Raw genomic sequence first — 26,460 nt, forward strand, 5'->3', positions numbered from 1 at the left:
AAGATACAAATTATTGATTATGCCATAGAGTCTAAGGAAAATTGCAAGCAGGTCTAGAGGAAGTAGTCATGTCACTGGTGAAGGAAAAAAATAACATGTCATGGTCAGACCAAGAGCATATGCGTATATGGAAGTTACAAACTTTGTTGAGGGTCCAGGAATTAGTAAAAAGGTAGTGTAACCTGGAGTAGGTATTGTGAGGTCTAGAAAAGAAAGTGTAATCCCTTTCACTAGGATGTACTGCTCTCCAAATATCATATAGATTATATTGTGTTATAAAGGAACGGAATTTGGTTGCTGTATGTATTGTATATGTGTCAATTTCTTTGTTGGTCTGGACTTGTTTATCTATATATATATAGATATTAAAGTCTCCCCCCAGGACAAGTGTTCCAGCTTTATTCGACTCGACCTTGGAGAGAAGGCTTTTCAGGAAGTTGGATTGGGATTGGTTTGGGACATAGGCATTCACAAGTGTGAACAAGAAACCATTTAATTTACACGTTAATATTAGATATCTACCCTGGTCATCTGTTTCATCATACATCTGCTCAAACCCTATTGATCTGTATATTAAGACAGCCACACCTCTCAACTTCTCTTCATAAGATGAATGGAACTGAGCAGGATAATCAGAGGATCTGAATAGGTCTGTGCGAGAAGCAAACCAATGGGTCTCCTGAAGAAAGATAATACGGGCTTTCAGGGATTTCATAAGATTTGTCAGCAGGCTTCTCTTAGTCGGAGAGTTTAAGCCCTTTACATTTAGGGAAGCGAATGTTGGGTTTTCACGGGGTTCAGCCATAGTTTGATGGGGAAAAGAGAGAGGGGGTGAGAAGAGAGTGGGAGATATAAGGTGGAGAAGGTAAGATAGTGGGACTGGCCAAGAAGTGAAGGACTGGGTCGTGAAGGGGAAGAGAGTTATTTACCACACCTGGAAGCGATGGAAGGATCAGGAATTATCCAGCTAGTAGCAGTCCAGGTATCGATGGAGTGAAAATGAATAGACCTTCCTGTGGGTATGGCAAACAGGTAAATAGATAAGCAATCTATCAAGTAAAGTGTGATATTTCCGCTAGTTTACTCTGTGTCTAAGAATGGGTAGTAATAAATTTATTCTAAATCACCAACTTTATTACTTACTAAGTACAGAGATTTTCTTGGTTTCAAATATCATTCAGGGTTATGAGAATATAACCTTATGTGGTAAAGACCTACTTGTGTTTAGTATATTTTAGGAAAGGTGGTGTGGTATTCCACCAGTGGAAGAGGTACAACCCCAATGAAGAGTGACCTCCTTGGTCCCCGTATAAAGGGATATTACAATCAGAATTTATAAGGGGGGGGGGGGAATTTGTTACTAGGTAGGTAACAGAGGTGATATACTAGCACCTTATGGGGGAAGGGGAAATGGAATAGCTAAGTAAATTATACCTTATCCTGATGGCCGGTAGTATTGCAATGGTTGAATTTGCTGCGGCTTTCAGAATTCATAAAACAAATAGGTAGAAGGAGTAGAGTGTACTTGTTAACGACTTCTCCTCTGTACCATTTACATACCTCATTGACTATAAGTATGAGGAGAACTATAACCTTTTCATTTAAATCTACTTAGTAATAAAAGTAACATTACTAAACCAATGAGTGTATTTATTAATATCATCTCCTCTAAACCACTAAAAGGCATCTTTGAGTCTAAGTATGAGGAGGAGTTATAACCTTTTCAATTAAACATTCTAAATAATAAAAGCAACATTACTGAACTAATGAACATAAAACTTTTCGTGAAAAAAATACAATACTAGACCATCCTCATATCGTGTTATAGTGAAAAGCTAGGCAGTGAGATAGAAGACAATACTGTGAGTATGCTTAAGACATGATGTAGTTGTTCGCTTTGGCAGGGGACACCACTCTGGAGCTGCAAGTTGGAGTGTACAGACAGGAGGATCCCTTTGATCTTGGTCTGGCGAAAGAGAAATCTTCCATTATTTGAGAAGGGTTATGCCTTCTTTCGGAGTGATTATAGTGTGGGTGGAACCGTCTCTTGTAACTATCAGTTTAGTGGGATAACCCCATCGATATTGAATGTTTCCTTTTCACAGAGCTTGAGTAATAGAATGGAAAGTCCTCCTTTTTTGGAGGGTATATGTTGAGATATCTGGAAATATTGTCACTTGGAATTTTGGTGGCAGGTTTTGTTTGTTGGCTATTTCGCAAATAATTTTTTCTTTGTGTGTAAAAAAATAGACTCGAGCTAGGATGTCTTTTGGTTTGTCCTGAGAGACATTTCGTGGTCTTGGGACTCGATGTACTCTCTCCAGGATTAGGCCAGGAGGGTCTAACGTAGGTAGTAGGTGTTGAAATAATTCTAGAACAAATTTCTCTAGGTCGGCTTATCCAATTTCTTCAGACACTCCTCTGAATCTCAAATTATTCCGCCTCGACCTATCCTCCATATCAGCTAATTTAAGTTCAAGATCTGATATCTGTGTAGATTAATTTTGTGAATATGAGAGGAGATTTGCATGATCAATAGCTAGATCCTCATGCTTTCGCTCTAGGGTCTAAGTACGTTCACCAAGAGCCACTCTGTCCCTACGGAGTTCGGCTGCAGAGCCCTTTATCTCCTTTCTCAGAGTGTCCTGCAACATAGTTATGCGATGTGTCAAGATGTCTACTATATTAGAAGCCATATTATCAGTTGAGAGATGTTGTGAATCCATACTACTATCTGAGTAGCTCAAATCTTGTGAGGGGTGAGTATATCTAGGTGACAAAGATTTTGTAGAGGGTTGATCCCTGAAGTGGTCTACCACTGTATTGTTTTGGTGAAGTGCTGCCTTAGGTTTCCTTTTAACAGCCTGAGACATAGTATATGAACAATAGTGGTGTCTAAATTCTATCACTTAGGATATATATATGCACAGTTTCTTCCAACTACCGCATAGATAGCAGGTATAAACATATTTAATACACAGTCCACCTAGGTGCCAGTTAAGGGTATTACGCCAGCATCTTTAGTAGAGAGAAAGCATTAACAAAATCAAAACATAGGGAACATAGCACAACCTGTCATCAATGGAGTGGCAGTCAGGCCCTAACTGGGTGTAGATAAGGATTAATGTGGGCCCAGAGGTTACTTTGGATAAGCAGGCAAAACATACGCCTAGATTTGGAGTTCTGCCTTAGAGCGTTAAGGGGTCCTAACGCTGCTTTTAATGCCCGCTAGTATAACGAGTCAGGCAGGAAAGGGTCTACCGCTCACTTTTTTTAGACGATTCAAGGCTACTGCAAATCCCCTTACGTCAATTGCGTATCCTATCTTTTCTATGGGATTTGCCTAACGCCGGTATTACGAGTCTTGGAAGAAGTGAGCGGTAGAGCCTCTACCGCCAAGACTCCAACCGCAAAAAAAATTCAGTAGTTAAGAGTTTTATGGGCTAACGCTGGAACATAAAGCTCTTAACTAAAGTGCTAACAAGTACACTAACACCCATAAACTACCTATTAACCCCTAAACCGAGGCCCCCCCACATCGCAAACACAATATTAAAATTTATTTAACCCCTAATCTGCTGACCGGACATTGCCGCCACCTACATTATAGCTATGAACCCTAATCTGCTGTCCCTAACATCGCAGACACCTAAATTATAGCTATGAACCCCTAATCTGCTGTCCCTAACATCGCCAACACCTACATTATATTTATTAACCCCTAATCCCCCAACGTCACTGCCACCTACCTACAATTATTAACCCCTAATCTGCCGCCCCCAACGTCACCCCTAATAAAGTTATTAACCCCTAAACTAGGCTGACCATATTGCCGCTTTAAGAAGGAACACATATGAAAAATACATATGCGAGGGTTCTTATACAAAACATTTCTATTTAAACAGCCCTGAAAACAGCCCTGACATATGTATTTTTCATATGTGTCCCTTTTTAAAGCGACAATATGGTCAGCCTACCCTAAACCTAAGTCTAACCCTAACACCCCCCCTAACTTAAATATAATTTAAATAAAACGAACTAAAATTACTATCATTAAATAAATTAATCCTATTTAAAACTAAATACTTACCTATAAAATAAACCCTAATATAGCTACAATATAACTAATAGTTACATTGTAGCTATTTTAGGATTTATATTTATTTTACAGGCAACTTTGTATTTATTTTAACTAGGTACAATAGCTATTAAATAGTTAATAACTATTTAATAGATACCTAGTTAAAATAATTACAAAATTACCTGTAAAATAAATCCTAACCTAAGTTACAAATACACCTAACACTACACTATCAATAAATTAATTAAATAAATTACCTACAATTATCTAAACTCAAATACAATTCAATAAACTAAACTATAATACAAAAAAAAACACTAAATTACAAAAATTAAAAAAATATTACAAGAATTTTAATCTAATTACACCTAATCTAAGCCCCCTAATAAAATAAAAAAGCCCCCCAAAATAATAAAATTCCCTACCCTAAACTAAATTACAAAGTAATCAGCTCTTTTACCAACCCTTAAAAGGGCTTTTTGCGGGGCATTGCCCCAAAGTAATCAGCTCTTTTACCTGTAAAAAAAAATACACCCCCCCCCCCACATTACAACCCACCACCCACACACCCCTACTCTAAACCCACCCGATCCCCCCCTTAAAAAAAACTAACACTACACCCCTGATCACCCTACCTTGAGCCGTCTTCAGCCAGCCGGCCACCGATGGGCCAGAAGTGGACATCCGGAGCGGTAGAAGTCTTCATCCGATCGGGGCAGAAGAGGTCCTCCAAGCGGCAGATGTCTTCATCCAAGCGGCATCTTCTATCTTCAATCAACCGGAGCGGAGCGGAGCCATCTTGAATCCAGCCGACACGGAGCCATCCTCTTCTTCCGATGTCCTGAGTCCGAATGAAGGTTCCTTTAAATGACGTCATCCAACATGGCGTCCCTCGAATTCCCTCGAATTAAGGTAGGAAAAATCAGATTGGTTGATTTAATCAGCCAATTGGATTGAAGTTCAATCCGATTGGCTGATTGGATGAGCCAATAGAATTGACCTCGTATTCTTTTGGCTCATCCAATCAGCCAATCGGATTGAACTTCATTCCGATTGGATGACGTCATTTAAAGGAACCTTCATTCGGACTTAGGACATCAGAAGAAGAGGATGGCTCTGCGTCGGCTGGATACAAGATAGCTCCGCTCTGCTCTGGTTGATTGAAGATAGAAGATGCCGCTTGGATGAAGACATCTGCCGCTTGGAGGACCTCTTCTGCCCCGATCGGATGAAGACTTCTGCCGCTCCGGATGTCCACTTCTGGCCCATCGGTGGCCGGCTGGCTGAAGACGGCTCAAGGTAGGGTGATCTGCAGGGGGTGGGTTTAGAGTAGGGGTGTGTGTGTGGTGGGTTGTAATGTTGGGGGGGATTGTATTTTTTTTTACAGGTAAAAGAGCTGATTACTTTGGGGCAATGCCCCGCAAAAAGCCCTTTTAAGGGTTGGTAAAAGAGCTGATTAATTTGTAATTTAGTTTAGGGTAGGGAATTTTATTATTTTGGGGGGCTTTTTTATTTTATTAGGGGGCTTAGATTAGGTGTAATTAGATTAAAATTCTTGTAATATTTTTTCATTTTTTTTAATTTAGTGTTTGTTTTTGTATTATAGTTTAGTTTATTGAATTGTATTTGAGTTTAGAAAATTGTAGGTAATTTATTTAATTAATTTATTTATTGATAGTGTAGTGTTAGGTGTATTTGTAACTTAGGTTAGGATTTATTTTACAGGTAATTTTGTAATTATTTTAACTAGGTAGCTATTAAATAGTTATTAACTATTTAATAGCTATTGTACCTAGTTTAAATAAATACAAAGTTGCCTGTAAAATAAATATAAATCCTTAAATAGCTACTATGTAACTATTAGTTATATTGTAGCTATATTAGGGTTTATTTTATAGGTAAGTATTTAGTTTTAAATAGGATTAATTTATTTAATGATAGTAATTTTAGTTTGTTTTATTTAAATTATATTTACGTTAGGGGGGTTTTAGGGTTAGGGTTTAGGGGTTAATAACTTTATTATAGTAGCGGCGACGTTGGGGTCGGGAGATTAGGGGTTAATAATTGTAGGTAGGTGGCAGCGATGTTAGGGAGGGCAGATTAGGGGTTAATAATATAATGTAGGTGTCAGCGATAGCGGGGGGGGCAGATTAGGGGTTAATAAGTGTAAGGTTAGGGGTGTTTAGACTAGGGGTTCATGTTAGGGTGTTAGGTGTAGACATAGAAAGTGTTTCCCCATAGGAAACAATGGGCCTGCGTTAGGAGCTGAACGCTGCTTTTTTGCAGGTTTTTTTTACAGCCAGCTCAGCCCCATTGTTTCCTATGGGGAAATCGTGCACGAGCACGTTTTTCCAGGTTACCGGCTACCGTAAGCAATGCTGGTATTGAGGGTTGAAGTGGAGCTAAATTTGGTTCAACGCTCACTTTTCTGAGGCTAACGCAGCCATTCAGACAACTCGTAATACCAGCGTTGTCTTAAGGGTGCGCTGGAAAAAAAGGCTTGTTAGCACCGCAGGTCTTTACCGACAAAACTCCAAATCTAGGCGATAGTAGGTTAATGGTGAAAAAACAAAGTCCCAAGGGGTCCACAAACAGTGTAGAGATTTATGAGGTGCCAATTGAGCCCACAAACTGAGTGCACATGTGCTTAGACTGCCCCAAGTTTTATAGGCCGACATGGTGAAGCTTGCAATGAGGTAATGGGGCCTGTGCCTGTAATTTACTCCTTTTCCTGGTTGTAGAGCTTCTTATAGAGCCTCAGCAGACCTTTGAGAGCTATTGCTGTAGTCTAGGTCTTCTAAAATGATGCAGCGTCTGCCTAAGAATGACAGCTTCTATAATGATGCTCTGTGGGCCTTGAAAATTTAGCTGGTTTGTCTGTGTATCAGAACCCTTGTGCTGGTTTGTGGCTAAGGATTGACCCAAATCTTACGGATTTCTGAACAGACCAGAGCTGACTGTATGGGCCGTGTTTGGGTATTTATCCAGCTACGCACTTACATATCCAATATGGCGATTCACACCAGGAGCCGTCCAGGTCTGTAATCGACTGTCCCCTGTCTCCCTCCAACACTTGGCTTATTGACACACTTGCGACCACAGTCCTGGGCTCTCTGTCAGGGCAATCCAGTGGAAGTGGCCCTCCGATTCTGCAAGAGTTGATGCAGTGAGTGTCGCTGGATGGTGCCGGTGCTAGTACTGTGTGGGAAGCTAGTGCTCCTCAGGCAGTCGGTCTGGTGCCTATGTCCTTGTCGCTGATAATCCGGGTGAGCTCCGTGCTCAAGAGGTTTTGATGCTACCCTCCGGTATCGAATGCTCGGTTGTAGGACTTGAGGGATGTGGGAGGAGAGGTTCCGACTGCTCCGTCAGTCCTAGCTGGTAGTCCAAATGCCTAAATGTGACCGGAGACAACCGGTGGTTATAATTCCCACATTTAAAATAATTGGTAGCCTTACTGTTCTCCAGATTATATGAAAGGTTAAATTACATTGTTTTAGGGCATGATTATGGTTATATTACTGCTTTTTAGCTATTTTATGAGCAGATACAGCAGGAGCAGTGTTCAAACACGACTTCTCTCTCAGCTAGCTAGCTCTGCCCCCCGTTTACACCAAATTTTGACCCTACCATCTGAATGTTGCAGCTGAAATCGAGACTCATCAGACCAAGCAACATTTTTTTAATCTTTTAATGTCCAACTTTTGTGCGAATTGTATCCTCTGTTTCCTGTTCTTTGCTGACAGGAGTGGCACCCGGTGTGGCCTTCTGCTGTTGTAGCCCATCTGCTTCACAGTTGGATGTGTTGAGCATTTAGAGATGGTATTCTGCATACCTTGGTTTTAACGAGTGGTTGTTTGAGTTACTGTTGCCTTTCTATAGTTTTGAACCAGTCTGCCCATTCTCCTCTGACCTCTAACATCAACAAGGCATTGTAGTCCACATAACTGCCGCTCACTGGATATTTTCTGTTTTTCAGATCATTCTATGGAAACCTTAGAGATGGTTGTGCGTGAAAATCACAGTTGATCAGCAGTTTTTTAAACACTCAGACCAGCCCGTCTGGCACCAAGTTCACCAACAACCATGCCACGTTCAAAGTCACTTAAATCCCCTTTCTTCCCCATTCTGATGCTCAGTTTGAACTTTAGCAAGTAGTCTTCACCACGTCTAGATGCCTAAATGCATTCAGTTGCTGCCATGTGATTGGCTTATTAGCAATTTGTGTTACCAAGCAATTGAACAGGTGTACCTAATAAAGTGGCCGGTGACGTATATATATACTTATATTTAGCCACCAATCAGCAAGGACTACCCAGGTGCTTAACCTAAAATGGGCTGGCTCCTAAGCTTTCATTCCTGCTTTTCAATTAAAGATACCAAGAGAATCAAGAAAATTGATAATCTGAGTAAATTAGAAAGTTGCCTAAAATTGCATGCTCTATCTGAATCATAAAAGAAAAAAATTGGGTTTAGTGTTCCTTTAACTCGGTCGTGATATCCAAAGTCTTAAAGTTAGCGTGCATAGGGTTTCACTCACACTCAAACAATTTACTTTAAATTTGTAATATGAGTGCTAACCTGCCTGCATTTAAAGTTTACTCTCAGCTGTGTTTTGTGCACGGAAAAAAAATGAGCTCACCAAAAAATCTGGCCCTAAATGTTTTATCAAAGCTATAAATGCCAGATAAATTCAGCAATCCAGCTGCAATATGCCCTGCACTAATACTGTAAAAGGTCTATTATCTGTCTGTAAACTTTACTTCCAACATCTATAGTCTTGCAATATATAGAAATACTAGTACTAAAGCCCGTGTACACGGGCCATTTTTTTCAGAACAGCGGTCCCACCCCTTGCTCTCTCCCCCCTTTCTTTTGCTCTCTCTTCCCCCCTCTCTTTTGCTTTCTTTCCCCCCCTCTCTTTTGCTTTCTCTCCCCCCTCTCCTTTGTTCTCTCTCTCCCCTCTTTTGCTCTCTCTCCCCTCTTTTGCTCTCTCTCTCCCCTCTTTGGCTCTCTCCATCCTTTCTTTTGCTCTCTCTCCCCCCTCTTTGGCTCCCCCCCCCCCTTTGGCTCCCCCCCTCTTTGGCTCCCCCCCTCTTTGGCTCCCCCCCCCCCTCTTTGGCTCTCTCCCCTCTTTTGCTCTCTCTCCTCTTTGGCTCTATCTCTCCCCTCTTTGGCTCCCCCCCCCCTTTGGCTCTCTCTCCCCCCTCTTTGGCTCTCTCTCCCCCCTCTTTGGCTCTCTCTCTCCCCTCTTTGGCTCTCTCTCCTCTTTGGCTCTCTCTCTCTCCCCCCTCTTTGGCTCTCCCCTCCCCTTTGGCTCCACCCTCCCCTTTGGCTCCCCCCCCTCTTTGGCTCTCTCCCCCCCCTCTTTTGCTCTCCCCTCTTTGGCTCTCTCCCCCCTCTTTTGTTCTCTCCCCCCCTCTTTGGCGCTCTCTCCCCCCCTCTTTGGCTCTCTCCCCCCCTCTTTGGCTCTCCCCCCCCCTCTTTGGCTCTGCCCCCCCCCTCTTTGGCTCTCTCTCCCCCCCTCTTTGTCTCTCTCCCCTCTTTTGCTCTCCTCTTTGGCTCTCTTTCCTCTTTGGCTCTCTCTCTCCCCCCTCTTTGGCTCTCCCCCCCTTTAGCTCTCTCCCCCCCCTTTGGCTCTCCCCCCCCCCCTCTTTGGCTCTCTCTCCCCCCTCTTTGGCTCTCTCTCCCCCCTCTTTGGCTCTCTCTCCTTTTTGGCTCTTTTTCCTCTTTGGCTCTCTCTCTCCCCCCTCTTTGGCTCTCCCCCCCCTTCTCTTTGGCTCTCCCCCCCTTCTCTTTGGCTCTCTTCCCCCCCTTCTCTTTGTCTCTCTCTCCCCCATTCTCTTTGGCTCTCTCTCCCCCCCCTTCTCTTTGGCTCTCTCTCCCCCCCCTTCTCTTTGGCTCTCTCTCCCCCCCCCTTCTCTTTGGCTCTCTCTCCCCCCCTTCTCTTTGGCTCTCTGCCCCCCCCTTCTCTTTGGCTCTCTGCCCCCCCTTCTCTTTGGCTCTCTGCCCCCCCCTTCTCTTTGGCTCTCTGCCCCCCCCCCTTCTCTTTGGCTCTTTGCCCCCCCCCTTCTCTTTGGCTCTCTGCCCCCCCCCTTCTCTTTGGCTCTCTGCCCCCCCCTTCTCTTTGGCTCTCTGCCCCCCCTTCTCTTTGGCTCTCTGCCCCCCCCCCCCTTCTCTTTGGCTCTCTGCCCCCCCCTTCTCTTTGGCTCTCTGCCCCCCCTTCTCTTTGTCTCTCTGCCCCCCCCCCCGCCTTCTCTTTGGCTCTCTGCCCCCCCCGCCTTCTCTTTGGCTCTCTGCCCCCCCCTTCTCTTTGGCTCTCTGCCCCCCCCCCTTCTCTTTGGCTCTCTGCCCCCCCCCTTCTCTTTGGCTCTCTGCCCCCCCCTTCTCTTTGGCTCTCTGCCCCCCCCCCCTTCTCTTTGGCTCTCTGCCCCCCCTTCTCTTTGGCTCTCTGTCCCCCCCCTTCTCTTTGGCTCTCTGCCCCCCCCCCTTCTCTTTGGCTCTCTGCCCCCCCTTCTCTTTGGCTCTCTGCCCCCCCCCTTCTCTTTGGCTCTCTGCCCCCATTTTTTTTTACTATGTACTATGTAGCACATACATAAGTCCTAAGTCCTGAGCATAAGTCCTGAGGTAATTTTTTTTACTATGTGCTATGTAGCACATACATAAATCCTGAGGTAATTTTTTTTACAATGTGCTATGTAGCACATACATAAGTCCTAAGTCCTGAGCATAAGTCCTGAGGTAATTGTTTTTAATATGTGCTATGTAGCACATACATAAGTCCTGAGGGCATTTTTTTTTCAACAATTTTTTTTTTTAAACTAAAATTTCAAGACCCAATTCTTTTAAACTAAAGAGCAAATGTTTAAAGTAAAGAGGTTTTTTGTTTTTTGTTAAATGTAGATATGTTTTTTTTGCTAATTGCGGAGCTTTCAAATAATGACCTTTCTCAGTGCCAGTGCAATAGAAATGCGCAATGTATTATGCCTCGCGACGCTTTCAACGGCTAGTTGCGTGCGCGTGGGTTCGCGTGCGCGTGCGCATTGTGTGATAGGCTAAGTGGGTCATGTAAACGGCTAGGGTTCGCGTGCGCGTGTGCCTGCGGCTAAGTGAGTGCGAGGGTGCGTGCGCATTCTGCAAGGGGGGTCATCTGCGCGCGGTGAAAGTGCTCAAATCAGTTTTGTGAGCTACGCTAAGTGGGTGCGAGGGTGCGTGCGCATTCAGCAAGGGGGGTCAAAGTGCTCACATCAGATTTGTCAGAAACAAACATGCTAAGTGGGTGGGAGAGTGCGCGCGTGCGAAGTATCAACAGCTGGCCAAGGGTGCAAGTGCGATCAGCTGCAAGAGTTTGTCTGAACTGCGCATGACGGCTTCAGACAAACTCTTGTCTTTTATAATATAGGATGAGGTGTTGATAAGGGATTACTTCTATATGGAACTTAAAGATTATTCACAAGTAAATCAAATAAGGTTACATTATTATCAACACAACAATGTATTATTCATGTCAATAAAATAAATATAATGGAAAAGAATTAAAAAAATAAAAATATGAACGTTTTACAGTATTTAGTGTCTGAATGTGTTAATATTTTGTGTGATATGCACGATCTGTGTGTCATTTCTTTTTCTCATGCATTTTATAAACAGTTTCCAGAGGGTTGAAGGATAATCAGGTATGCGTTTGGCAAGATTCAGCAATGTGGGCTCTCAGTGGTCATTAGCAGCCACTGAACAATATTAGAGTGACTGATAAAAATGTCTACAAGTGGGCAAATCCCTTTCATAAATCACAATAAAATCTGTGAGAATAAAGATCTGTATAATCACAGTATAGAAAAAGTTAATTATTTATACAGAGCATTCAGCCAAATACAGCAACTCAAACCTAAAATGATTGGATTATATATTTCACATAAAACTGTAAAACGCACAACCAATCTTTATTTTCCAGTGATAAATTATAACAATCTGTTTATAAGCATAAAAGCCATATAACCGTCAGCGTATCTAAATAGATAGAAATAGACACAAGTATAAAAACCTTTGAAATATGTAAATCATTCAGCCATAATAAAAACAAATCTATGGTCAATGAAGTGAGCACTGGATAAAAGAAATAAAATAGTACAATGTCAGATTGTGACACTGAACTGAAATAGGAGCGTGGTGAGAGCAGGAAATGATTAGATTTAAAAAAACCTAATAATACAAGTATTATAAATGGGCGCTTGCTACACTGGTAATTTATTTAACAGTCCCATGAAAAGTTTCTGAACTCTCAGGATGTAGAAAATGTTTGTCACTCCAATATACAGTGTCAGCAGCATTCTCAAAACAAGTAGCTGTCACTGTATAAACAAATCAAATTCAGCAAAGGCGCCTCATGTTGTAGTATCCAGGATAATTAAATAGAAAGGGCTATATTATAAGTGACGCACTATAGGTATTTTCTTTTGCTTGCTTTTATTTTTCGTTATTTTAGTGTTTATTTTTTTTTGTAATGTTAGATTTTTTAAATTTTTTCGTAGGATTATTTTTTTTTTAATTTGTAATTTATTATTTTTAATTGGTAATTTTGTATATTTTATTAGAATAGTAAGGTTAGGTTAATTTATAGTTTAATGCTAGGTTTATTTTTATTTTTCAGGTAAGTTTTTATTTATTTAAATATAGTTATATTGTAATTATAATTAAAAGTTAGGGGGGTGTTAGGTTTAGGGGTTAACAGTTTAATTTAGTGTCTTGTGATGTGGGTGGCCAGAGGTTTAGGGGTTAATAGGTTTATATAGTGGCAGCGATATGGGAGGCAGGGGGTTTAAGGGTTAATAGGTTTATTTAGTGCGGCAATGTCGGGGAGCAGCGGTTTACGGGTTAATACATTTAAATAGTTTTGGCAATGTGGTTGGGTGCCAGATATGGGGTTAATAAATGTATTTAATAGTCGCGATGTGGGTAAACGGCAGATAAGGGGTTAATACGTTTTAATAGTGTTTGTGATGCGGGAGGGTGGTGGTTTAGGGGTTAATAGGTAGTTTATGGGTTTTAGTGCACATTGTAACATTTAAGTTATGAGTTTTGTGAAACATTTTTGTTTTCGCAAAATTCATAACTACTGGTCTCAGATGGCGGTATGGATCATGTTGTATTGAGCATAACGCAAGCATTTTAGCCAGACCACACAATTTGTAATACCGGCGCTATGGAAATCCCACACTCAGACGTCATTTTTTTGAATGCGGAATGGACGTTGCATTACAAGCTAAAATGGTTGTGGTATAGCTATACCATTGCGACTCGTAATATGCGTTCCTGGCCATTCCAGCATAATGGCCATTTTTTCAGCGTTAAAAGACGTACCGCAAAACTAGTAATCTAGGTGATTATTAAATAATAAAATTGATTTCAAATAATTTTTTCCATTTCAAGTTATTTCAGTGGGAAGGGCTCCAAAGTGTGTGTATATATGTGTGTGTATATATATATATATATATATATATATATATATATATATATATATATATATACTATAATCGCGTTTGTACCAGGTTTGTCGATGTCGCCAGTTGCGCATTCATCCTCAAAGGAATGTTGGCTGTGCAAGGCAAAATAATAAAGTAATTAACCCCTAATCCACAAATAACATATTAAAAATATTAACCCCTTAACTGCTAACCCCACACATTGCAATAAACCTAATTAACCTATTAACCCCTAAACTGACAAACACCTACATTGCCATAAACCTAATTAACCCATTAACCCCTAAACTGCCAACCCCCAACATCGCAATAAACCCAATTAACCCCACATTACAGAAAAAATAAACAAAATTATCAAAAAAAAAAAAAAATTATACCTAATCCTTTTGAAAATAAAATAGCCCCCCAAAATAAAAAACCCCTCTAATCTAAACTACCAATAACCCTGAAAAGGGCCTTTTGTAGGACATTGCCCTAAGTTAAACAGCTCTTTTACCTCTAAAAAAATACTAAGTCCCCCCTAACAGTAAAACCCCCACCTACCTAAACCCCCAAAATAAAAAAACTAACACTAAAAAAAAACTAAATTACCCATTTCCCCTAAGGGGGCATTTGTATGGGCATTGCCCTTAAAAGGGAATTCAGCTCTTGTACTGCCTTTAAAAGGGCAATCAGCTCTTTTTCAAGTCCAAAAAAACCCTAATCTAAAAAAAAAAACACCACAAAATTAAAAAAAAAGAGCCTAAACCTAAGCCCCAAATAGGTACTCACTGTTCCTGAAGTCCGGCAGAGACGGTCTTCTTCCAGATGGATACATCATCTTCTATCTTCATCCGGAGTGAAAGCGGCATGGAGCAGAGGTGCAGAGCTGTGTTACCGATGCCTGGATCCTCAGCGGTGGTCCTCAACGGCGGCGGTCCTCAATGGCGGCAGTCCTTGGTGGCGATCCTCAGCGGCGTAGAGTCTCCTCTTCATGCGATCGTCCGTCGCACACTGAAGATTGAATGCAAGGTACCCCATATTTATTGCATTGCCTTGCATTCCTATTGGCTGAAATTTTTATATCAGCCAATAGGATGAAAGCTACTGAAATCTTATTGGCTGATTTGAATAGCCAATAGGATTTCAGTAGCTCTAATCCTATTGACTGATTTCAAAATTTCAGCCAATAGGAATGCAAGGTACCTCAAATTTATTGCGGTACCTTGCATTCAATCTTCAGTCTACGACAGACATCGGATGAAGAGGCAAAAGCCTGGTAGGCTGTGGGGTAATGTAGCCCGCCCACCGCAAACGCAATTTCCAACAGTTTTGCCATAATATACTGTTGGCCTCCAGCCACATACTATCTGCTGCCTGTGACTCGTGAATGACTGACACACGGCACGCGGCCGCACCAGGCTGCCAGACTCAGCAGGTGAGATAGACAAGTGTCAGAGGACCTTTTATGACACTGGCCCAAATTGATACTAATACTCCTCCATGGCCTTATATGGCTGGAGTCTGGAGATGACATGTGCGCCTCACGCAAACAATCTTTAAGCCTCTTGGATGGGTGGGGTGGGCTAGGCTGGAAAACACTGGCACTGGCTAGTGGCTCAGGCTGCAGCAGCAGGCACAACAGGATCTGACCAACTGAACTCAGTCTGCTGGCCGATCCCTCATGGGTAATTATCTCTTTAGCTGAAAACTTCAAGTCAATGAAGTTTGTTTCAGACCATATCTGATCCCCTTAGCATTGGGCAGACAGAGATCTATGTAGGGAGAGGGAGTGACTGTATTAATAAATAACACTGAGACTGACTCTGTTAAATAGAATTACTGCAATGTCTGAGTGTCAATCATGATCGATAACTATCAGATCTGTGGCTGCAGGCAGGGTATTTATTTCTGGGTTTCTAAGGAGTAGTGGTGTCTAGTGTTCTTTTGAGACTGAGTTTGTACACAGGCATAGAAAGTGTGACACTGTGACAGCCTGTCTGAATTCCTTCCTCCTCTAGTGTGGTGCCAACAGTGAAGGTAAGGTGGCTGTTTTATCTAAGTTGTGATTTAGGCTGCTCTGACAGGACATTAAGCTCCCTGCCCCCCACCTCCAGCTCACTGCAGAATACAGACTTTTTTGTAACCCCTGCTCCTGCTGAAACTGTTTCTAAGCCTATGCTTAACAGGGTATTTCTTTCTACTCCACTTTTGTCCTTAATTTAATATATATATACATATACATACATACACACAGTATATGTGTATATATATATATATATATATATATATATATATATATATATATATATATATATATATATATATATATATATATATATATATATATATATATATATATATATATTGTGACAGATCCCATGGTTTTGTCATAGAAGGCAGGTATGTGAAGAAAAGGATTCTGTCACATAGCTTGGTTACTTTAGGTTCCAGACCAGGATTTGCAGCTGATCCTTTTCTCAGACACTGCAGCAGTACACAGGTGTGTAATCATACAGCTAATTAGTTTCTCACACACTGCAGCACTATACAGGTGTGTGATCATACAGCTGATCAGTTTATCACACACTGCAGCAGTATACAGGTGTAATCATACAGCTAATCAGTTTATCACACACTGCAGCAGTACACAGGTGTGTAATCATACAGCTAATCAGTTTATCACACACTGCAGCAGTACACAGGTGTGTAATCATACAGCTAATCAGTTTATCACACACTGCAGCAGTACACAGGTGTGTAATCATACAGCTAATCAGTTTATCACACACTGCAGCAGTATACAGGTGTGTTATCATACAGCTAATCAGTTTATCACACACTGCAGCAGTATACAGGTGTGTAATCATACAGCTAATCAGTTTATCACACACTGCAGCAGTACACAGGTGTGTAATCATACAGCTAATCAGTTTCTCACACACTGCAGAAATATACAGGTGTGTAATCATACAGCTAATCAGTTTCTCACACACTGCAGAAATATACAGGTATGTAATAATACAGCTAATCAGTTTCTCAGACACTGCAGCAGTACACAGGTGTGTTATCATACAGCTAATCAGTTTCTCAGACACTGCAGCAGTACACAGGTGTGTAATCATACAGCTAATCAGTTTCTCACACACTGCAGCACTATACAGGTGTGTAATCATACAGCTAATCAGTTTCTCACACACTGCAGAAATATACAGGTGTGTAATCATACAGCTAATCAGTTTCTCACACACTGCAGCAGTATACAGGTGTGTAATCATACAGCTGATCAGTTTCTCAGACACTGCAGCAGTATACAGGTGTGTAATCATACAGCTAATCAGTTTCTCACACACTGCAGAAATATACAGGTGTGTAATCATACAGCTAATCAGTTTCTCACACACTGCAGAAATATACAGGTGTGTAATCATACAGCTAATCAGTTTCTCACACACTGCAGAAATATACAGGTGTGTAATCATACAGCTGATCAGTTTATATCACACTGCAGCACTATACAGGTGTGTAATTATACAGCTGATCAGTTTATATCACACTGCAGCAGTATACAGGTGTGTAATCATACAGCTAATCAGTTTCTCACACACTGCAGCACTATACAGGTGTGTAATTATACAGCTGATCAGTTTCTCACACACTGCAGCACTATACAGGTGTGTAATTATACAGCTAATCAGTTTATCACACACTGCAGAAATATACAGGTGTGTAATTATACAGCTGATCAGTTTCTCACACACTGCAGAAATATACAGGTGTGTAATCATACAGCTAATCAGTTTCTCACACACTGCAGCACTATACAGGTGTGTAATCATACAGCTAATCAGTTTATCACACACTGCAGAAATATACAGGTGTGTAATCATACAGCTAATCAGTTTCTCACACACTGCAGCAGTATACAGGTGTGTAATCATACAGCTGATCAGTTTCTCACACACTGCAGAAATATACAGGTGTGTAATCATACAGCTAATCAGTTTATCACACTCTGCAGCAGTATACAGGTGTGTAATCATACAGCTAATCAGTTTATCACACACTGCAGAAATATACAGGTGTGTAATCATACAGCTAATCAGTTTCTCACACACTGCAGAAATATACAGGTGTGTAATCATACAGCTAATCAGTTTCTCACACACTGCAGCAGTATACAGGTGTGTAATCATACAGCTAATCAGTTTCTCACACACTGCAGCAGTATACAGGTGTGTAATCATACAGCTAATCAGTTTCTCACACACTGCAGAAATATACAGGTGTGTAATCATACAGCTAATCAGTTTCTCACACACTGCAGCACTATACAGGTGTGTAATCATACAGCTAATCAGTTTATCAGACACTGCAGCAGTATACAGGTGTGTAATCATACAGCTGATCAGTTTCTCACACACTGCAGCAGTATACAGGTGTGTAATCATACAGCTAATCAGTTTCTCACACACTGCAGCAGTATACAGGTGTGTAATCATACAGCTAATCAGTTTCTCACACACTGCAGAAATATACAGGTGTGTAATCATACAGCTAATCAGTTTCTCACACACTGCAGAAATATACAGGTGTGTAATCATACAGCTGATCAGTTTATCAGACACTGCAGTAGTATACAGGTGTGTAATCATACAGCTAATCAGTTTATCACACACTGCAGAAATATGCAGGTGTGTAATCATGCAGCTAATCAGTTTATCACACACTGCAGAAATATACAGGTGTGTAATCATACAGCTAATCAGTTTCTCACACACTGCAGCACTATACAGGTGTGTAATCATACAGCTAATCAGTTTATCAGACACTGCAGTAGTATACAGGTGTGTAATCATACAGCTAATCAGTTTATCACACACTGCAGAAATATGCAGGTGTGTAATCATACAGCTAATCAGTTTATCACACACTGCAGAAATATACAGGTGTGTAATCATACAGCTAATCAGTTTCTCACACACTGCAGCACTATACAGGTGTGTAATCATACAGCTGATCAGTTTATCAGACACTGCAGTAGTATACAGGTGTGTAATCATACAGCTAATCAGTTTATCACACACTGCAGAAATATACAGGTGTGTAATCATACAGCTAATCAGTTTCTCAGACACTGCAGCAGTACACAGGTGTGTAATCATACAGCTAATCAGTTTCTCACACACTGCAGCACTATACAGGTGTGTAATCATACAGCTAATCAGTTTATCACACACTGCAGAAATATACAGGTGTGTAATCATACAGCTAATCAGTTTCTCACACACTGCAGCACTATACAGGTGTGTAATCATACAGCTAATCAGTTTCTCACACACTGCAGCAGTATACAGGTGTGTAATCATACAGCTAATCAGTTTCTCACACACTGCAGAAATATACAGGTGTGTAATCATACAGCTAATCAGTTTATCACACACTGCAGTAGTATACAGGTGTGTAATCATACAGCTAATCAGTTTATCACACACTGCAGAAATATGCAGGTGTGTAATCATACAGCTAATCAGTTTCTCACACACTGCAGCAGTATACAGATGTGTAATTATACAGCTAATCAGTTTATCACACACTGCAGTAGTATACAGGTGTAATCATACAGCTGATCAGTTTCTCACACACTGCAGAAATATACAGGTGTGTAATCATACAGCTAAACAGTTTATCACACACTGCAGCAGTATACAGGTGTGTAATCATACAGCTAATCAGTTTATCACACACTGCAGCAGTATACAGGTGTGTTATCATACAGCTAATCAGTTTCTCACACACTGCAGTAGTATACAGGTGTGTAATCATACAGCTAATCAGTTTCTCACACACTACAGCAGTATACAGGTGTGTAATCATACAGCTGATCAGTTTATCACACACTGCAGAAATATACAGGTGTGTAATCATACAGCTAATCAGTTTATCACACACTGCAGCAGTATACAGGTGTGTAATCATACAGCTAATCAGTTTATCACACACTGCAGAAATATACAGGTGTGTAATCATACAGCTAATCAGTTTCTCACACACTGCAGAAATATGCAGGTGTGTAATCATACAGCTAATCAGTTTCTCACACACTGCAGAAATATACAGGTGTGTAATCATACAGCTAATCAGTTTCTCACACACTGCAGCAGTATACAGGTGTGTACTCATACAGCTAATCAGTTTCTCACACACTGCAGCAGTATACAGGTGTGTAATCATACAGCTAATCAGTTTCTCACACACTGCAGAAATATACAGGTGTGTAATCATACAGCTAATCAGTTTATCACACACTGCAGTAGTATACAGGTGTGTAATCATACAGCTAATCAGTTTATCACACACTGCAGAAATATGCAGGTGTGTAATCATACAGCTAATCAGTTTCTCACACACTGCAGCAGTATACAGATGTGTAATTATACAGCTAATCAGTTTATCACACACTGCAGTAGTATACAGGTGTAATCATACAGCTGATCAGTTTCTCACACACTGCAGAAATATACAGGTGTGTAATCATACAGCTAAACAGTTTATCACACACTGCAGCAGTATACAGGTGTGTAATCATACAGCTAATCAGTTTATCACACACTGCAGCAGTATACAGGTGTGTTATCATACAGCTAATCAGTTTCTCACACACTGCAGTAGTATACAGGTGTGTAATCATACAGCTAATCAGTTTCTCACACACTACAGCAGTATACAGGTGTGTAATCATACAGCTGATCATTTTATCACACACTGCAGAAATATACAGGTGTGTAATCATACAGCTAATCAGTTTATCACACACTGCAGCAGTATACAGGTGTGTAATCATACAGCTAATCAGTTTATCACACACTGCAGAAATATACAGGTGTGTAATCATACAGCTAATCAGTTTCTCACACACTGCAGAAATATGCAGGTGTGTAATCATACAGCTAATCAGTTTCTCACACACTGCAGAAATATACAGGTGTGTAATCATACAGCTAATCAGTTTATCACACACTGCAGCAGTACACAGGTGTGTAATCATACAGCTAATCAGTTTATCACACACTGCAGCACTATACAGGTGTGTAATTATACAGCTAATCAGTTTATCACACACTGCAGCAGTATACAGGTGTGTAATCATACAGCTAATTAGTTTATCACACACTGCAGAAATATACAGGTGTGTAATCATACAGCTAATCAGTTTCTCACACACTGCAGAAATATACAGGTGTGTAATCATACAGCTAATCAGTTTCTCACACACTGCAGAAATATACAGGTGTGTAATTATACAGATAATCAGTTTATCACACACTGCAGCAGTATACAGGTGTGTAATCATACAGCTAATTAGTTTATCACACACTGCAGCAATATACAGGTTTGTAATCATACAGCTAATCAGTTTATCACACACTGCAGCAGTATACAGGTGTGCAATCATACAGCTAATCAGTTTATCAGACACTGCAGCAGTATACAGGTGTGTAATCATACAGCTAATCAGTTTATCACATACTGCAGCAGTATACAGGTGTGCAATCATACAGCTAATCAGTTTCTCACACACTGCAGCACTATACAGGTGTGTAATCATACAGCTGATCAGTTTCTCACACACTGCAGAAATATACAGGTGTGTAATCATACAGCTGATCAGTTTATCACACACTGCAGCAGTAAACAGATGTGTAATCATACAGCTAATCAGTTTATAACACACTGCAGCAGTATATAGTGGTGTAATTATACAGCTAATTAGTTTATCACACACTGCAGCAGTATACAGGTGTGTAATCATACAGCTAATCAGTTTATAACACACTGCAGCAGTATATAGTTGTGTAATTATACAGCTAATCAGTTTATCACACACTGCAACAGTATACAGGTGTGTATATTGCAGTTGAAGAATTGTCAATGCCAACTCATACTGGACAGTGCACCAACACAAGGGTCCATGGATCCACTAAAGTTTGCAAGACTGTAGTAAATCCAAAAGGAACGGAGGAACCACGCACTGAATTCCAGGGTTCCAGAAATCGTTACCAGTCTACGGACTGTGTTAAAGGGGTTAAGAATGTCCAGAACTCTTTGATAAAGTGTTTTAAATGTCACGAAACAGGCCATTTTTCATATGAGTGTCCTCTACAGATAGAACCAATGCAGTGTAGTATGAGTAAAGAAGCAACTCCTTACTCATTTTTGTCAACCCTTAGGAAATTCTCTAATACTGAGGGGGATCTAAATAGTCATCCCTGGTGTACAGTCATGGTAAACAAAAGAAGGGTTAAAGCATTACTTGATTCAGGAAGTGTAGTAACTTTAGTCTTAGAAAGACTTATACCACACTACAGAATTGATAACAAAAGAAATTGAAAGTTATTTGTGTTCACAGAGCTAACCGAGAATACTGCACTGCTGAAGTTGAGTTTGGGGTCTATAAATTATCGTGTTGGTGTATTACCCCGACTACCACATGATGTTGTTATTTGAAGAGTTTCCAAAGTTTCTTGATTTGTGGGCTCTGTTAGAAAAAGGAAAACAATCCAGAAGAAAAGTTGTTGAAAAGGAAGTTGTGTCTTGGAAGGACTTCCCATTCTCAGAGGTTGACATAGTGGGAGAAGTAGTAGAAATGGAAAATAAGGTTAAGGTTCTGTCCCTCGTGACTACTCTGTTGGGAGATAAGTCCTAATGGAAACAACCCAGATGATAGTCCTGAAACTAAGTTGGTCCACCTGCAGACTAGTCATGAGGATTTCAGAAGGTTCCAGTGGAAAGACCCCACTCTAGCCAAAGCTAGAAAGATTATTCGAGTCACAAATGGAGTAGAACAGGAACAAAAAAGGCTGCTTACTTTTCCACACTTTGAAGTTTCTAATAACTGATTATATTGAATTGACAAAAAGGAGCTGATGTAACTATGTAGTTACTTGTACCAAAGGTGTTTAGCAATACTATCTTAAATCTGTCTCATAGCCATTTACTAGAAGAATACTTAGTAGCAGAAAAAACAAAAGAGAGAATCCTTAGGAGGTTTTACTGGCCAGGAATAATGGCTGATGTAACAAATTACTGCTCCTCATGTCCCAAATGTCAGCACACAGACCTTTTTAAGATGTTTCGTAGTCTGTTAATTCCACTGCCCATAATCAATGTTCCCTTTGACCGGATTGCTATGGATATAGTGGGGCCTTTACCAAAGTAAGCTAGAGGACACCAGAATATATTAGTGGTCTTAGACTATCCTACACGTTATCCAGATTTAGTCAGTGGGAATCACAAAAGAAATCCTTATTGATCAGGGAACCCTTTTATGTCCTGAGTTATGAAGGAGTTGTGTACACTCCTTAAAATAAAACAGTTAAAAACTTCTGTGTATCACTCCCAAACAGATGGCTTGGTGGAGCGATTCAATAAGACCCTTAAGACCATGCTACGTCATACAATTGACACAGATGAAAAGAATTGGGACCACTTGCTCCCATATTTAATGTTTGCCATTAGGGAGGTTCCTCAGTCCTCTACAGATTTCTCCCCCTTCGAGCTGTTGTATGGGTGACACCCTAGGGGCTTACTCAATATAGTTAAAGAAACCTGGGAACAGGAGACCACCCCCTACCATAGTGTCATAGAACACATTACTCAAATGCAGGATTGCATAGCTGCCATTAGCCCTATAGTAGTGGAACACATGAAAAAGTCCCAGGAACCTGAGCAAAATACTTATAATCGTAATGCCAGAGTCTGTGTTTTTCATCAGGGTAATAGAATACTTGTTCTCATCCCTAATCTAGAAAATAAGTTTCTTGCCACTTGGCAAGGTCCATATGAAGAGGGTGGGATTGGTGAATTACAAGATAAGCCAGCCAGGTAGAAGAAAACCTGATCAAGTTTACCATGTCAATTTACTTAAATCCTGGAAGGATAGGGAGGCCTTGCTAGCATCAGGGGCAACAACTCGCTCTACTGACATGTCCTCAGAAGTAAATGTGTCCGATGGCTTATTCCGCCATCAGAGACAAGAGGTTAAAGATTTCTTCATAAGGAACAAAGATGTGTTTTCTAAAGTGCCTGGGAAAACAGATCTTATAAAACATGATATAATTACAGAAGCAGGGAAGATTGTGAATCTTAAGCCTTACAGGATTCCTGAAGCTCAATGGGAATCTATTAGCTCAGAGGTAAAAAAAAGATGCTTGAGCTTGGGGTGATAGAAGAGTGCCACAGCAACTGGAATAGCCCTATTGTCCTTGTACCTAAACCTGATGGGTCCATAAGGTTTTGTAATTATTACAGAAAACTAAATGTAATTTCAAAATTCAATACCTATCCTATGCCAAGGGTCGATGAATTGATTAAGAAACTTGGAAGGGCTCGCTATATTTCTACTTTGGATTTGACAAAGGGGTATTGGCAGGTACCCTTCACAGAACGTGCAAAAGAGAAAACTGCATTTTCAACCCCTGATGGGCTCTTCCAATACACAGTTTTGCCTTTTGGGTGACATGGGGCCCCAGCTACGTTCCAAAGACTAATGGATAAAGTCTTAAAACCCCATATCCACTATGCATCTTTTTTAGCCTATTTAGATGATGTGGTCATCCATAGTGAGGATTGTGAGTCCCATCTCCCAAAAGTCCAAGCTGTTCTCGATGCCATCAGAAGTTCTGGTCTTACTGCCAACCCAGATAAATATAGAGTTGGAAGAAGCAAAATATTTAGGGTTCTCCATTGGAAGGGGTTTAGTGAAACCTCAAACTGCAAAGATAGATGCCACCCAGAACTGTCCAAGGCCAGTAACCAAAAAACAAGTTAGAACCTTTTTGGGATTTATAGGATACTACATGAGGTTTGTTCCTGGATTATTAACAATAGCAACCCCAATGACAGATCTCACTAAGGCAAGAAGTCCAGTTAAAGTTAAGTGGACTACAGAGACAGAGCAAGCCTTCCAAAAGCTAAAAGAGCCCCTTTGCTCTACTCCTGTTCTGGTAGCACCGGATTTCTCTAAAGAGTTTATAGTTCAAACAGATGCTTAAGATGTAGGCTTAGGGGCAGTCCTTTCCCAGGAACAACAAGGGGCAGAGCCACCTATCATTTATCTTAGCCGGAAGCTTCTACCACGAGAGCAGAATTATTCTATTGTGGAAAAGGAATGCCTTGCAATTAAGTGGGCATTAGAAACCCTTCAATATTACTTGCTTGGTAGAAACTTCTGTCTGGTTACTGATCATGCTCCTTTAACCTGGATGTGCCAAAATAAAGAGAAAAATGCAAGGGTCACTAGGTGGTTCTTGATTTTACAACCCGTTAATTTTACCGTTGAGCACAGAGCGGGGTCAAGCCATGGCAACATGGATGGGTTGTCTAGAATGTACTCCATGATGTCCATAGACGCTCATACTTCTAGGTCTGAGCTGGGGGATATGTGACAGATCCCATGGTTTTGTCATAGAAGGCAGGTATGTGAGAAAAAGGATTCTGTCACATAGTTTGGTTACTTTAGGTTCCAGTCCAGGATTTGCAGCTGATCAGTTTCTCAGACATTGCAGCAGTACACAGGTGTGTAATCATGCTGCTATACAGTGGGGCAAAAAAGTATTTAGTCAGCCACCAATTGTGCAAGTTCTCCCACTTAAGAAGATGAGAGAGGCCTGTAATTTTCATCATAGGTATACCTCAACTATGAGAGACAAAATGTGGAAACAAATCCAGACAATCAGATTGTCTGATTTGGAAAGAATTTATTTGAAAATTATGGTGGAAAATAAGTATTTGGTCAATATCAAAAGTTCATCTCAATACTTTGTTATATATCATTTGTTGGCAATGACAGAGGTCAAACGTATTTCTGTAAGTCTTCACAAGGTTGTCACACACTGTTGCTGGTATGTTGGCCCATTCCTGCATGCAGATCTCCTCTAGAGCAGTGATGTTTTGGGACTGTCGCTGGGCAACACAGACTTTCCACTCCCTCCAAAGGTTTTCTATGGGGTTGAGATCTCGAGACTGGATAGGCCACTCCAGGACCTTGAAATGCTTCTTACGAAGCCACTTCTTCGTTGCCCGGCGGTGTGTTTAGGATCATTGTCATGCTGAAAGACCCAGCCACGTTTCATTTTCAATGCACTTGCTGATGGAAGGAGGTTTGCACTTAAAATCTCACGATACATGGCCCCATTCATTCTTTCATGTACACGGATCAGTGGTCCTGTTCTCTTTGCAGAGAAACAGCCCCAAAGCATGATGTTGCCACCCCCATGCTTCACAGTAGGTATGGTGTTCTTTGGTTGCAACTCTGCATTCTCTCTCCTCCAAACACGACAATTTGTGTTTCTACCAAACAGTTCTACTTTGGTTTTATCTGACCATATGACATTCTCCCAATCCACTTCTGGATCATCTAAATACTCTCTAGCATATTTCAGATGGGCCCGGACATGTACTGGCTTAAGCAGGGGGACACGTCTGGCACTGCAGGATCTGAGTCCCTGGCAGCGTAGTGTGTTACTGATGGTAGCCTTTGTTACGTTGGTCCCAGCTCTCTGCAGGTCATTCACTAGGTCCCCCCGTGTGGTTCTGGGATGATTACTCATCGTTCTTGTGATCATTTTGACCCCAGGTTGTGAGATCTTGTGTGGAGCACCAGATCGAGGGAGATTATCAGTGTTCTTGTATGTCTTCCATTTTCTAATTATTGCTCCCACAGTTGATTTATTAACACCAAGCCGCTAGCCTATTGCAGATTCAGTCTTCCCAGCCTGGTGCAGGTCTACAATTTTGTTTCTGGTGTCCTTCGACAGCTCTTTGGTCTTCACCATAGTGGAGTTTGGAGTGTGACTGTTTGAGGTTGTGGACAGGTGTCTTTTATACTGATAACAAGTTCAAACATGTGCCATTAATACA

The sequence above is a fragment of the Bombina bombina genome, chromosome 4 (genome assembly GCF_027579735.1).
Source record: "Bombina bombina isolate aBomBom1 chromosome 4, aBomBom1.pri, whole genome shotgun sequence".
Classification (NCBI taxonomy): domain Eukaryota; kingdom Metazoa; phylum Chordata; class Amphibia; order Anura; family Bombinatoridae; genus Bombina; species Bombina bombina.